Source organism: Rattus norvegicus, chromosome 1, assembly GCF_036323735.1.
Source record: "Rattus norvegicus strain BN/NHsdMcwi chromosome 1, GRCr8, whole genome shotgun sequence".
In the NCBI taxonomy this organism is placed as follows: Eukaryota; Metazoa; Chordata; class Mammalia; order Rodentia; family Muridae; genus Rattus; species Rattus norvegicus.
This window is the reverse complement of record NC_086019.1, coordinates 185,258,744-185,275,101: the sequence shown is the minus strand read 5'-3', so window position 1 is coordinate 185,275,101 and position 16,358 is coordinate 185,258,744. Positions and strand designations below refer to the sequence as shown.

Here is a 16,358-nt window from a genome sequence, read left to right as displayed (position 1 = left end):
CATTCAGTATCACAGCACAGATGGGTGCACCTGCATACACATGCACACACATATATGAACCACCATCCTGCGTCCACACACATAAGACTCTATACTCAACAAGAGGAAAACATGAACGTTAATCTGACATAAATAGACTAAGGACAGTCACTCTCTGATGTTTAGAATGAGTATAAAGCAAATTTATTAATGATGGAGTTAAGCATCATTTACCCTTTTACCCTTGCAAAGGTAAAAGTCTGTCTTAGTTGGGATTTTTATTGCCGTATGGAGACACCATGACCGCAGCAACTCTTATATAGGAAACTATTTCATTTGGGGCTTACAGTTCATGGTCATCATGGCGGGAAGCATGGTGGCACACAGGAAGACATGGTGCTGGGATGTAGCTGAGTGCTCTTCACCCAGATTGTCAGTAAACCAAAAAAAAAAAAAAAAAAAGAAGAAGAAGAGGAGGAGGAGGAGGAGGAGGAGGAGGAGGAGGAGGAGGAGGAGGAGGAGAAGAAGAAGAAGAAGAAGAAGAAGAAGAAGAAGAAGAAGAAGAAGAAGAAGAAGAAGAGAGGGAAGAAGAAGAAGAGAGGGAAGAAGGAAGCATAATTTTAAGTATCAGCAGGAAGAAAGAGAGACCCTGGGCCTGGCTTGAGCATTTGAAACCAGTGACACACTTCCTCCAACAAGGGCACGCCTCCTAATAGTGCTTCTCTCTGATGACCAAGCATTGAAATATGAGTTTATGGGACCATTCAAGATTCACTACAGTCTCATAGCAAAATCTCCCATCTATTACAAAAGGGAGTACTTCAGATTCTAGTTCTGGGATGGATATTCAGGATATGATATAGGCTTAAGAACACCTTTACAAATAATTAAGATATTTGCTGATAAAATCAAAATTAGGATAAATTCTCCCCCTCTTTTACAGAAATCAAAACAATTTATTGAGGTGAGAAAATCTTAAGAATAAAGGAAATATTAAAAACAAGATGTCAAAAAAAAGCCAAGCAAGTAGGACTAAAATTATCTGTTGGCAAGATCCCAAACATAATCCCAGGGGGACTAAAATGAAAACAGGGGTATGGATCCAAATGCACGTTCTGTGGCTTCTTAATAGTACGTGATTAATCAGCCAATGGACATGGAGGTGAGGACTCAGAGAGAGGGGAGAAAACAGATGTGGTGGAGACTGAGGCAGGGGCATCCCACGATGCCGGTCAGCCTGTGATACAGAGTGAGATGCTATCTCAAGAGAGTCAGGGGAGAGAAAGACATCTGAGACCCTAGGTTCATCGCCTGTGTGACTAGGACAGCGGTGTCACCAACTGAGAAAGATTTAGAAAAAGTTTGAGTCTGGATCTGGCCATGTTAATGTCATTTGCCTGAAATGCTATGATGTATGTGAGAAGTAAGGAGTTCAGATATATGGCCTGGGCCACAGAGCATTCACTGCCATAGAAGACTGGGAGTCCACCCCGCCCAGATTTGTACCGATTACCATACCAGGAAGGATTTCTCAGCACAAAACTTTACGAACAGTACAGAAAGATTTATAGAGAGTTATATAGTCCTCACCAAGAAATGGGAACTACATACATTTCAGTCCAAATGAATGGATAACCAAAACCAACAAAGCATGAGTGATTTATGTCTGCACTTGTGACACTCGGTTCTGTAAAAGAAATATCCAGGACTAGACGGTGCCTCTGATGCTCAAGCTTACTTTCCACCCTGGCCCTCCCACTTACCAACAATTGTTGCTCATTGACACACTGGAGACAATCCCCCCTCTGTTCGCGTTGTGTAAGGATCAACCCATGTCAGAGGATTACAGGGGACAGGGCGTCCGATCAGTATCAGCCATTGATGTTATCGAGGCCCCATCTGGAGTGTGTTGGTTGCAACCTCCCATATTCTGCCTCCCTCCTCCCACTGCAGAAGCAAGTAAATGCCTCTGCTGCTTTCAATTCAGGCCTTACTAGTGTTTGAAAAGAAGTTGTGCTTCATGTTTCACGCACTTGCTGAAAGGTCTGACTAAATATAAATTTATTAATGATGCCATGAAAAGATTGAACCCCTCTCTGATAGGATTCCAAAAGTTTCAGCAAGAGTCTAAATATACTTGATGTAAAAGTGGGAAGCAAAATATTTTTTTTTCGGAGCTGAGGACCAAACACAGGGCCTTGCGCATGCTAGGCAAGCGCTCTTCCATTGAGCTAAATCCTCAACCCTGACAGAAATATTTAATTACATATCTTGGTGTATATTATGTACATGTGTGAATTTTTTCTATTATTTGTTTCTCCCAAATGATACACTGTTCAGTTCAAAATCTATCACTGAGCAGCTTACCTTTGCTCTGAAAATGACCGTACCTGGTTACAGACACAGTCTTGGTGGAACATTCTAGTTAAGCTATGCTTGGTTTCATAAACACAAATGGGTGGGTGAGAGGATTTCCAAGAGATTGGATATACATTTGTCACTAACTGACCATGACTGATAATAGCCATCAGGCTTCCTTGGTCCAAACAGTGACAACAGCCAGGACAGAAGCAGAGACATGTCTTACTTGGCCTCCTAAGCTCGCTTCAGTAACAGCAGGAGAGAAAAGGCGGCTCTTGAGTTGTGCCTGAAGCATCCTCCAGATAGACGCTGAATACATCTGTGGATCATGGCACTGGCCTTCTGAGCGTGATCTCAGATTATGTGTATGGCCCACCCACCTTTCCCTCCCTGTCGTCCCTTGGCATGGAACAGGCAGGCTCGCATTTTGTGATATCCATTTTGACTTTGTCCTTCATTGTCTTATGGCAGGTCCCCATTGACTATCACTGGTGGAGACCTGTGTCCTTGGCACCTTGCCTGCAAGGCCAGTGCCACACAGTTGAGGATAGGGTGTTCAGATGACTGGGGATGAACTTCAGCAGTGCTCCTGGCTCACTTCCCTCTTTGTATTGTAGGACGATGCTCTCAGAGCTTCCCCTCATCTCACTGAGTCCCCACCTACCTACCAGTCAAGATGCCCCTCAACTCTCTTAGCTTACTTCCATTGCCATCCATCCAGCATATGTGACCTTCCTAACCTGTAAAAGCAAACAGCCATCAGCCCTTGTACACACTGTGGGAGTGGAATGCTTTTCCTTCTGCTCAATTCTATCCACAAGGGAAGTCAAGAACCCTTTGATACATCAGAGAAGGCAGTTGACCTATTCCTTCATCGTCCACAGTTCCTAGCATTTCCTCGCCATACCATCCCACAGTCCCATATACATTCATCTCACTATCTTCCAGTTGAAAATGTGTGTGAGAGAGACAGAGAGACAGAGACAGGCAGAGACAGAGACAGAAATAGAGAGAGAGCATGAAAGCATTTGTATGTCAAGGAGGCCAGAGGTCAACACTAAATGCTGTCCTCAACTGCCCTTAACCTTAATTTTTGCAACAGGGTCTCTCAGAACCTAGAGCTCATTAACTCACCCATGCAGCTGGCCAGCATGCTGCAGGACTGGGGTTGTGGGAACTTACAACATGCTTTTCATGTGGGTTCTAGGGATCCAGTTCAGGTCCCCATGCTTTGGGGACAAGCACTTTGCCAACTGAGTCATCACCAGAGCTTCAGTTTGCCATTGGCCTCCTGGGTTAGCTCAGTCTAAACTGCAAGAATCTGGGACTGTGTGGACGCTGCTTAGTGAATTTTAGCTAACATGGAGAAATTGAGGGATGGTAATCTAGGAGTTAGGGAGATGGTTCTGTGGTGAAGTAATAGTTGTGCAAGCTTGAAGACCTGATCTAAATCTCCAGCACACATGTAAAAGTAAAACTATGGCCGCATTTGTCTGGAACCCCAGAGACAGTGAGGGATCATGGAGAAGAGACAAGCAACTCCTTGGAGCTCACTGGCCAGACCCCTAGCTATATCAGTAAGCTGAAGTTTCAGTGAGAGACTCTATCTCAAGAAAAAAATAGACAGAGAACAACCAAGGAAGACATTAACTTCTACCCTCTACCTGCACAAACATGCACATACATGCACAAAACACATGAATGGGAACAATCAACACAACACATATATACACATAAGAGGCAGGTAAAATGTAAGCATAGAGAAGCTGAGTCACTTTGCAAGGTAACTAAGGGTGAGGGGTCAAAGTCAGCTGACTTTCCTCATCAGGATCAGTACATTTGCCTTCTGGCCCCTTCTACCATCATTCCTGAAAACCCGCCAGTGCCTTCCTCAAGTCCTCCTTGTCAAACTAGACGTACATCGCACCCTTTACACAATAATTCTTAAGGAGCCCACATGGCCTCTGCTGGCGCCTGACTGGCTCAGCCAAGTTTTGGCAATTTATGTGGCATGATCTCGTGCCCCTTTGGGACATTGGGCCCTTCCTGGTGAGAATGTCTTTACATCTAATGTCCCCAAGCCTGGGGACAGTAACAAGAAGGCTTGGTGAGAAGTTGGGCTTCCACATTGTCCGGCAGGAGGCTGAGCATGCGTGGGGCTATGGGTGCTGGGTATGCCAAGAGACTTAGTCGTGGGTCATTTGATACAGAGTGGACATAAAATCCGTGCAGGCACTGAAGTCTTTAGCTGCTCTCTTTTGCCACAAGTTCTGTGTGGAACCTATTTACTGATGGCTGAACCAGAGACCTTTCTGAGCCTCAGCTGCCTGCCTCAGCTAGCAAGCAGCCGCCTAAAGTGGGGTGTTTATCAAGAAGCAATGTCTGCCGCACAGTCTCTTCCTAGGGGACAGGGGAACTTCTGTGTCAGAATCGAAGCAAAGTTGATATGTTTTTAATGTGTCCCTGGCTCTAACTGGACACTGTAGGACAGGGACCCAGAGTGGCATCTTTAACAGGTGACTCAAGCACTCTATTTCAATCTGTTCCCAGTTCTGCAGTGACAGTCGATTTTTTTTAAGCCTTGTCATCTTTCAGAGCCATTAAGTCAACAGGCACAGCCGTCTGGCACTGAGACACAGCTACGACTTCACAGGGTTTAGCAGACGATCCATAAAAGGCGTTTTCTCCTTCTCACCCACACACCTCCTACACCCACCACTTCACATTAAAAAAAAAAAAAAGCAAAATGCTTTTACTGCCCAAAACGTAAATAAGTAATAAAGAGTGTTCCTCCAGGGTGGTGCCCTGGATACTTAAGGAGTCTACAGAGCCCTCCTGGTCAGTTTTTTATAATCCCGAGGCCCGGTGCTGTTTTAGCAACACATTCTGGCACCACGTTGCCTGGGTCTGAGTCCCCACCTTGCCTCTTACATACAGTATTGTTACAAGACGCAGCCTGGCTCCAGGTTCCTCATCTGAAACAGTATTGTCGACAGGACTCAGCTGTGAGTGGGTTGGTGCGTGGTGTAAGTGGCTTTGAGGAAAAGGACAATCCCCTTTGGCTGCCATTAGGATAAAAGGGCAAAGTGAACTGGATGAGAACCATCAGTGCACACACAAGTTATCGGGGGATGGGGAGATAATTTAGAGGTTGGTTAGGGAGAGCTTACTGCTCTTCAAGACTGGAGTTTAGTTCCTCGCACCCATGTCAGATGCCTCACAATGCCTGTAACTATAACTCTGGCTCCAGGGAATCTGAGAGACACAGAATGACAGACGGACGGACGGACGGATGGATGGATGGACGGGTGGACAGACAGACAATATACACATATAAAATGCCATAAAAAATCTAAATTGTGGATTTGGAGGCAAGAGTAAGGAAGGAGACAGAGGGCAGACAGCTGTTGATAGCTGGGTTCATGTAGGTTCATTAGAAACCTTTTGTATCACTTTTCACATGTTTTCAAAGTGAAAACAATGTACAAATACATATATACCTACAGTAGTAATTGATGAAAAAGGAGATCATGAACTTGAAGGAGAAGGAAGAGGGGCAGATGGAGGGATTGGTGGGAGAAAGGGGAAGGATGAAATATTGTAGTTAGAATACAATCCCAAGAATAAGCAATAGAAATTTTAAAAATGTTTTTAAAAGGTGTGGTTTCCTAGCTACTTCCCGGCAGGGCCGAGGGACCAAACTCCTCGCTGATGAGCAACCTCCCTGGAGAGAGGTGCTACCTAAACAAAAGTTATTTTTTTTAATATCTTTATAAGCCATGAAGGTAAAAGACATTCTTTGAAATTAATTACAGAGTCAGAACTGGCTCTGTTTCCAAGCTCCTCTTTGGCCTTATAAAAATGGAAGTGAGATTTCCCAGCAGGCCAGAGAAAGAAATGTTTCTTTAGCGAGGGACTGTGGACTACTCCTCATCTCTGCCTCCTTTGGGCAAGAATCCCAGGTGCTGTGACCTCCATTTACAGGGCTCCCATGGGGAAATAATAATAATAAGTTCTGTTCCTCCAAGATTGTCAAGTGTCATGCAGATATTAACTAATTAATTCTCCTAAGTCAGCTGAGAATATTGCTTCCTAAGATTTCTGAGCACTCTTGAAATGTAAATGAGGTCACACCCCGAGCCTGCTCCTCCCAGGTCTTACAGCACAGGAATGGCGACCAGATCACCCAGGATGAAAACCAAACTCTGCCTTGAAGACGCCACTGGGCAGGGCGCCTCCAGAAGTTCTGTCTATGGGGACACTAGCTGCCTAAAACCATCAGAAAACATAGATATTTACATTACAATTCATAACTGGAGCAGAATTACAGTTATGAAGTAGCAATGAAAATAGTTTTATGGATGGGGTTTGGGGTGGGGGATTTCACCACGACATGAAGAATTGCTCCACCACTGGCTTCCACAGGCATTGCATCCACTCTCTGTTCCCTCAATAGATAGATCAATCGGCACTCCTTTCCTCTCACTGTGTGTGTCCATCTCCTCACACCTAAGCCCTCAGGTATGGGCTAGGACTTCTCAGAAAGGCCTCCTGGTCCACTATCTTGCATACAAGCTCCTTGTCTCTATTTTATTTTTCTGTGAGATATGTCCCACCACCCCCGGTTACATTGTCCTGTTTGTTTTCGATGTGTCAGCCAGCTTTCCGTTATTGTAGCAAAATACCTGAGATGGTCAACTTAAAAAGAGAAAGGTTTACTTTGCTTCGCAGTTGTGGAGGATTCAGGCCAGAGCCAGTTGGTGCCTGTTCCTTTGAATCCTGTGGCGGGATGTCATGGAGCACGTGATGGTTCCCGTTGACTGACATGCCAACAGGACCTAGAATCGTCTAGGTAAGGAGTCTGTGGGCATGTGCGTGCAGGCTTTTTTGATTAAGTTAACTGATGTAGGAAGACCCAACATATCCTGGCAAGCACCAACTATTTCCTGAGCTGGGTCCAGGACTGAATAAAAAGAAGAAAGTGAGCTGAGGAGTAGTCTGTCTCCTTCTGCTTCCCGACTGTGGATATACAATGTGACCAGCAGCTTCATGCCCCTGCCTCCACGCCTTCCTCGCCACAATGAGTGGTGCCCTGGAAGTGTAAGCCCCAAATAGTTTCTTTATTAAATTGTTTTTGTCGGAGTATTTTAACACAGCAATGAGGAAAGTAACTGTGTAGTAGAACAAAACCTCGCACATTACGCTGGAACTCAGCAGGAAAGGAAGAGAAAGGGAGAGGCATTTCACTCTCCCCTATAAGGACACATCTCCAATGACCCGAAATCTCCCAGTGGGCTCCACATCTTAAGGTTTACCACTCCTCCCAATATGGTGCCAAGCTGTGACTAAGCCTTTAACACGCAAGCCTTTGGAGACATTCCATGTCCTCGCTGAGTTTCTGGTTAGAATGAGGCCTGGGGAACCTCTACTTGGCTGCCTTATCATAGTACATTTGGGTATAAGTGGCATAAAATAGGTAATCAATAACTTGCAAATACACAAAGAAGTGTAGGCAAAGATAATTGGCTTCACTCACCTATGCTCAAATTAGCAGAGGAATAGTGGCTCTTTGTGCATAGGATGCCACCTCTAAGGTGCTCAGACTCGTCCATGTAAAACCTTGGGGCTGAGCTGATCCCCAAGCCACTCGGTGTTTGTGAGTAAACTCAGAATGCTCTCATCATGTCAAATCCATGTCCTCAGAGGACAACTGCTGTCCCCAAAAGCATATGTTCTCACCTGGTCCTTAGTACTCTACCTACTTTGGAAATATGTGTTATGGCCCCATCTGACATCATGAGAGGTTGGGATGGGCTCCTAAGCCCAGGAAACCTGAGAATCTCTCTCAACTCCCTTAATGATGCAAAACTCAATTTGAGAATGTGAAAGACCAAAACAAGGCCTCAGTGATTCAGGATCAAACACTGTGTGCCCTTCTTCCATTAGCCCCAGAGGTTTTCTAGAGACTGGGACTTCATAGTTACTACCCATCGGTGTGGCATTCATAAGACAGACTTAAATATACCTGAGTCTCCCCAACACTCAAATAGGAATTGCTGGACATAAACCAACACATAGACTGTGGCCCAAAGAGTTTAACATGCTCTGAGTCCAAGATGTCAAGAAATGTGACTGTATTTGAATTCAAGTCCATTAAACATCAATGCTTCATGACTCTCACCATCACTCTCACCATCACTCTCACCATCACTCTCACCATCACTCTCACCATCACTCTCACCATCACTCTCACCATCACTCTCACCATCACTCTCACCATCACTCTCACCATCACTCTCACCATCACTCTCACCATCACTCTCACGATAACTCTCACCATCACTCTCACCATCATTCTCACCATCACTCTCACCATCACTCTCATGATCACCTAGGCCCATTATTATATTAACATTACCTTAAATATTAATAGTTATCATGAAGTTCACATTAGTGGCAAGGTAGTATGGGCCAAATTTTCCTACAAAAGCAAGCCTGTTCTGGTAATATTTAAGAATAAATGATTATTCTATGTTATTTCTGTATTGTGTTATCTCAGTTCATTCTTTTATCAGTACCCCAAATAGGTAGCAACCAGGCCATTTAAACTAAGATAGGTAAGAGGGCTGCTTACCTCATGAAGGATAAGAAGGAGAGGGGGGTTTGGGAGAAGGATTTGGAGACAAAATATAGCCTTCAAAGTCATAGCCATGTTCCTTCCACCCTCATCCAATGACCTATTCCATCAAGCCAGGCTCTACCTTATGGTATCCCATTAAGCTGGACTAATACATTGATGAAGTAAAAGCTCTCATGATCAACTATCTCTCAATGGCTCCCCCTCTAAACACTGCTGTTCTGGGCACCAACGAGAGTCTGGAGGACACTCCATATCGAGCCGTGACAGAGACCTGTGCAAAGAACCTCAGAAAGGTGAAGTCAGTTCCCCACTGTCACTGTTCCCCCTTGCCTAGAATCTGACACTGGACACAACATGAGCCGCCTAATATCTTCCCCTCACTCTGTATTCAAGAGCTGGCCTAGGCTTGAGGGACGGTCTTCTGAATCCACATTCCCTCCGACCTCCCACTATTCTAGTTCAAATACTTGGTAAGAAAGGGATTCTAAGATTTAACCACAAAGGTTGGAGCACAGAAGGGAAGACAGCCATGGAGCAGGCAGATCATCCCTTAATAAGCCAAGGACCAACAGCATTTTAAATTCTTGACTACATAGTAAAATCCTGTCAAATTCTGTCACACAGCCCTAAGTACCACCACACCTCGCTTATAGCACCAACCAATTCAGAAGAAGCAATCCCTTTATGGGCTACCCAGACCTTCCTTTCTTTCCAATAACCAAGTCTGCTCCATATAAATTTATATGTCTTCCTTCCCATATTTCCATTATAAAGCAGTGTTCTTATCTGTAGCTCATCTAACATATTTCTAGCTGTTACCTAACTCTGCTGCTGCTAGTTAAAGGAGTGTCCCTGAGACTCGGTCCTTTTCCTGGTTAGCACATATGGCAGCCCCATAATCCCTGCTACTTCAAAGACCCCTCTGTCTTCAAACAGCTTTAGTTTAAGACCTTCATCCATGGATCCTCTTCAGTCCTGTGCTGAATCTCTAGCCAGTTTCTCTGGTGTCTACTAATCCTTCATGAATACCGCTGCTTCTGTGAGTTCAGTAGAAGACTGGCTTGTGAGCCAGGTCTGCCCTGTCTGTGCACAGCCCTGTCTTGACCTTCTCTGTAAGGCAGATTTCTCAGGCTCACTGCTAGCTGGATTCTGATCAAGTTTGACCAAGAATAATGATTGCCAGGAGAGGTAGACTGAGACAGAGAGAAGTCGGGCTGTTTCTTCCAAGTCTCCCTGCTGTAGTCAGGGACTCTGGGAGCTACAGCATCTCTTCCATGGATTGAGATTAGCTGGAGGGACCCCACCATGGATCTAGTTCCCACTAGCTCCTTGTCCTACCGTGGTTCTAGTTTCTACTAGAAAGATCTTTAAGCACTGTTGCTTTAGGGACAAAGCATTTCAAAACACATGAGCCTCTGGCATGTGGTGAATAACATTCCTGACCAAAACCCTAACAATGGATCAAGTCCCTACTGAACAGTCCTAATGTTAGAATTTCCTCAGTACCAAGCACCTCCTCGCTAGCATCTCACCTCTTACCCCAGACAAAACAGTGGTTCCTGCCATCCATAACTAGAAGCTGCTTCACCACTCATGGTTGGTTTCTTGTCTCCTCTTTCACCTATGTGGCCAATTCCCTGTATTATCTGTTTGAAATACCTAGAAAGGTGTATGATTTTCTGGTTGGACCATGAACAGCTGAGACTCGATCCTTCTTTTATACCAGTCCACAGTCATCATCTTTTCTCCATGACAAAGTCCAAGCCTATCTAACTGTGGGACCCAGCCGCTTTTGCAAAGGCATTGCTCTCTAAACCCACCAGGCTCCTGATACCCTGGAATTTCTCTGTTCCTTAAAAAATGCATGTGCGTTACCAACCAGTTCTAGTGCCATTTTCTCCCTCTGACAATCCTACTCTACCTACCACACTCTGCTCACATGTCCAATAGTCTCCTTACAGTAGGATCTCCACATAGTACATCTAGAATACCCCTTTAAATTCAGACTATACTGCTGCCTTCTTACCACCATCCAGCACCTCCACTTAAGACCACAACTCCTTGATATGATGTAAAGACCCATCATTTCCCCTTGGCTCAGTCTGCCCTACCACTCTGGTCTCTTTGCAGTTCCTCAGGGAAACCAAATCTGGTTTTCAAACCCCTCAAGCCCACTGTACTTCTGGTTCCCTGGGGACTTTCCCAAGACCCCTTGCCTCCTATCATGAATGTCTTGGCCCAAATATCCCTTCTTTAGACTGTTCTTTCCCTCATCACCTAGTCCAGAATTACTCTCTGGCTTCACTTATTATTATGGACCCTTCCAGACCTACCCCAAATAGACTGAACTTGCATCTCCCTCAAAGCCTCCTTGGGACACTGTGGAGACACTCAAGACACTCATGCACACTCTAGGATGTGTAGTATTGTCCTTTCTTAAACCTTTTCTCTCTCTCTTGATGTCAAGGCTTTAATATATATTAAAATTTCTTCTTGATAACCCCTACTTAGCTTCATAAATAAAAAGAAATATTGTGTTTGTCATTGTCATCCTCATTGGTAAGATTTATTTACCACTGCACTTCCTATACGCAAGATATTTTGCAAAAGCCTTATGCATATTTCATTGGACTCTCATGACAGCTCTATGACCAGGGTTATTATTACCCCCACTTGAGAAAAGGGGAGGGGGAAGCACAGGGAAGCCGATGAAGTATCCGCCACTAGTGGTGTGACTAACAAACAGGTAACCGCATTCCTTCCCTACCAATGAGCTGTTGGGCTGTGGTGACGTGCACTGTGTGCCAAGGGGTAGAGATCTAGTAACACAGAAGAATGGACTCTGTTCATATAGGAATTAGTTCAGCTTGGCAAGTTATAAAAAAACAAGAAAATGTGAAGTCGGGAGAGGATGTAGAAGGAATGTGTCTATCTTGGAGGAGTTGGGGGAAGACAGATGTGATCAAAATGCATTGTGTGAATGCATAAAATTCTCAGAGGATTAATAAAAATATTATATTTTTTTAAAAATTTATTCCAAAAGTTAAAACACAGAAAGTCATGATTCTTAATTATAACTGAGCTGCATGCTGGGAAAATGAAGTGCAGGGTCCCAAGAGAATCAAATATTTGGACACTAACGGGCACTAAAAGACCACTGGGAAGAGTGTCCTTAGGAAGATACCAAACCAGTAGGAGAAAAAATCACTGTTCAGGCAATGGAAACGTTTCCATACAAAAGCTTGGGCAGAAAGGCTTTTGCTGCCCAAGGGAATTCAAGGGAGGCCATCGTAGACCCAGAAGAATGGAATAGTCCTGCCCAATTACAGGCATGTAGAGGTCCAGGATCAGTACTTTCTTTAACCCCATTTATCAGTCAGCTTTCTGGTCTGGTAGCAAAATAACTGAAGCAAACACCCTAAAAGACTGCGATGTATTTTGCCTCAGGGTTTCAGAGGGTTCCAGCCATGATTACTTGTCCCTGCTGTTGTGAAGCACGATGCAGTGAGAGAGACCATGCTGGTGTGGAGCCCACTGTGAGGCAAAGATCCCCACCTCACTATTGTGAAAGCAAAAACACAGAAAGGAGGAGGCCATTATCTCAACACCCCCATTAATGATGTAACTTCTTCTCACCAGGTCCCCCTCCTAAAGCATCCATAACTCCCAGCCAGTCAAGCCCAGCACGCACCCAGTGCAAGGAGGCACATATACAATGTGCACATACAGTGCATGCGCACACACACACACACACACACACAAACACACACACACTGCCCTATGGCACTCACTGTTTTCAATGAATGCAGGCGTGATTTTGAAACATGAAGAAGTGGCACCAGCTGGTGCATCTCTCAACCTCTCATTCCCCCAAGTCAGACATATTTCCAAGCAAAAAGGGACAGTTACCTTTAGACTTGTAAAGTAAAATCCTACTTGGGGGAAGCTGGATTTAAAATAAGGTATTGGTCTTTTTTGCACCAAGAAGGGTTTATATTTTCATTATTGGTGTTTGGACAATGGTTATTAAAAACATACGAAAGACTGACATGAATCTATAGCCACAGGTATTTTTTTATTTTTATTTTTACTGAATCTAAACCCAAGATACTGATGTTCATCCAAGCAGGACTAGAGTTTCAAGGAGTCCCTCTACTTAGAATTGTTGACATTTTTAAATAGACCATGTGATTTGCAGGTTGTTTAAGCAAATAACTTCGTGGCTTCTGAACAACAGACCCACTTTGGGTTACTCTGGGCCTTGGGAACTGATGGAAGGACTTCGTGGCAGAGTGTGAGTTCTGTCTTTGATGCTGTTGCTGGGTCAGAGAAGCTCAGTGTGTGGAACAGAACAAATCCAAGGAACGGAGTCTGCCCAGAGGTCTCACAAGGAGCAAGCAGCACTCACCACAGACCTCTGGCGGTCAGACATTTGTGTTACGGTACACACAAAACTCATGGTGGTTAGCTAGAGCAATAATTAGCTCCGGAAAGAACACAGGAAGGAACCAAAAGATGGAAGGGAGGGAACCACAATCCAGTTAGCATCAGATTCCTCATTAACAGTGACTTTTAGCTGCAAGATAATGGAGCAGTTATGTGCGAGCCCAGGGCAACAGTTGGAAAGAAGTCTGAAGGAGGAAGGAGGATGTGACAAGACAACCCACAAGAGAAGGCTGACTGTGGAAGACTGCAGAGGCCAAGAGCAACTTACCTACAGAGATTCACATCCACATCTCTCAACCCTTTGAAGAGGCCAAATGATTCCTATGTTATTTAAATTAGCTGAAGTCATAAGAAAAGATGGCCCCGGTGGAGTGTTCAAAACTTTAGTCTTGCAGGGCTGGGAAGATGTCTCAGTCAGTAAATTGGTGTCATACAAGCACGGAGACCTGAGTTCAGACCCTCAGCGCCATAGTAAAAAGCTGAATGTGAAGAAGCTCACTTGTAACCCTAGCACAGGAGAGGCAGGGATAGGCACCATAGCCGAATCATCAAGCTCTGAGGTCAGCGAAAGGCCCTGCCTTAAAACAATGAGATGGAAAACAATTGAGAAAGGCACAAGCACCGACCTCTGGCCTCATGCGTGTGCACACAGATATGCAGACACCCTCATACACATACACTAAGCACACTAATAACACAACTAGAACTGTGCACATAGCTGTTAGCACCATTCTATAGCCCCCTTGTCAGCATGCCTGTGGTGCTTACCAGCTGGGTGACCCTGTTACCTCCCGCCATTCCTCTGCTCTCTTCTCTGCTAAAAGACTTTCGTCCCCAGGATTGAGTAAGTTTGACCATCGGAACTGCTTGGAATGGTGTCTGGCGAGCTCAGGTGAAGACTCACAGGCATATGTGTTGGAGATGTCGTGAGAGTAGAGTCACCTAATGATTTAAGCCTGATTTACAGAACACAGAGATAAAAGTAGCACTCTGTGTCACTGACAAACACACACATTTTAATGAATTATTAGAAAATTAAATCTACATAGGCATAAAAGATTAACACTCTCATGCTGGGGACACAAAACGGTTTACATATTATTACTTGCCATGATCGTCCATATCAACTCATTAAGCAGAAATTTCACATGCTGAATAGTTATAAGATAAACCCTTAAATGGAAGAGCATTCCTCTGTGCTGGTAATTATCGCATTAGTTTTAATAATTAAAGAAATGTGGATATGCCAGTTGTGGCAATATCAGAAGGTCATGGAGTGGTTGTCCAATAAATCTGGTATTTATTAAGTTTGCAGTGGTAAAAATAGCATATCTGGGTCTACTTTGTGGAGATGGGCAGTCATACAGAAACTGAGAGTAGGCAGAACTCTAAGAAATTATTGCAGGGCTTGAAGAGATGGCTGAGTCTTTAACATTATATCCCACCCTTCTAGAGGACCCTAGGCCTGTTTCCAGCACCCATCGCAGCTGGTCACAACCACTTGTACCTCTAACTCCCAGGATTCAACTTCTGCTTCTGGCCTCCAATAGGCACCAACACTCAAGTACGTATAGAGACACACACACAAACACACACACACATAAACACACATCTATAATTTAAAATTTAATGGATTTTTTAAATGAAAGAAAATAATTACTACAGAAGTCCATTAGAATACTGAGCCACAATAGGAGTCTTTCCTGAGGAATATTTGTTAGTACAACTTGGAAGAAGTGAACAGAATTTGTTATCTGAAGTCCAGAGATTGTAGATGGTTTTACTACTTGGCTAAGAAACATGAGGTAAAAGATAACACCAAGATTAGTCAGATTAGTCGTTTGTCGAGAGGTTGATTACTGGAACACCCAGGTTAAATGTGACCACTGGGGGACAATGTGAAGCCTAAAGGAAAAGCAAGACAGAACCCCATAAGCACTTCAGGCTTAAATTTTAAGCTGTCAAGTAACGATGTCAAGTCAATGAGAAGCACCGGTAATTTGATAGAGACCAGGAGCATGCGGAACCACGACGGGGCATGGCCAGCAGGAAGGACCAAGCTGGAAGAGGATTCAACAACATGGCTTCTAGGTCTCTGGGAGAAACACATTCAGCGAGCTGTGGATTGAGTGGAGGCTTCTTCCCGTCTCCTGGTTACACAGACAGAGAGTGAGCATAGTGCACAATGTGCACAGCTTCCCAGGAAAACAAACAGAAGCTGAAACTCAGAGATCAGGCTAACGCAGGCTCAAATTCCAGCTCTGCTGATGGACACGTGTCAGTCATTCCGTCGCTGAACAGAACTCACCTTGTGTGTAGAATATGCCAATGCTAATTTTGTAGCCCTCGTGGCAGTTAAAATAATCCATTTTACATTCCTTACACTGGCACCTAACACCCAGAAAATTTGTGATATTGTTGTTATTTAAAAAAAAAAAAAACAGATGATGAACCCATCCACTGAGAAAGGATAGAAGACACAAAGAAGCTCAGAAACAATTGCTGTGCATACTTAAGCACATAACTTCCCACATCTTGAAGAAAAAATGACCAATGACTAGGAGGCAGCGAGGAGGTAGCTGAAGCAAGAGGGTATAATCTTGAAATGGGCGCCACCATTGCACACAATAAGCCACTGTGATGGCTGAGCTTGGCAGTCAACTTGAAACATCTTAGAGAAAGGAATCTCGGTTGAAGAACTGATCGGATTCGGCCTGTGCTGAGGGGCGCTCTCTTCATTGTAAACCAGTGCAGAAGGACCCAGCTCGCTGTGAGTAGTACCACGCCTTAGGCAGGCCGGCCAGGGCTGTATCAGAGACATGAGCATGAGCCTGGGAGCCAGCCAGTGGGCACTGTTGCACTGGGATTGCTGCCTCCAGTGCCTGTCTTCAGTTCCTTCTGTGGCTTCCTGGGTGAGAGACTTTAACCTGCA

General features: G+C 44.5%; 1 long non-coding RNA gene across 11 annotated transcripts in view; it reads right to left on the bottom strand.

Annotated features, from left to right (window-relative positions):
- Positions 1 to 16,358, bottom strand: part of LOC108349630 (uncharacterized) — a 39,841-nt gene that overhangs the window by 7,843 nt on the left and 15,640 nt on the right. The window contains exon 5 of one of the 11 annotated variants that reach the window (XR_010063150.1): positions 2,732 to 16,353. The exons of the other annotated variants lie outside the window; for them this stretch is intronic. This is a non-coding gene — a long non-coding RNA (uncharacterized LOC108349630). Of the gene's footprint in view, positions 1 to 2,731; positions 16,354 to 16,358 lie in introns of those variants that run through there. 11 annotated transcript variants of the gene reach the window in all.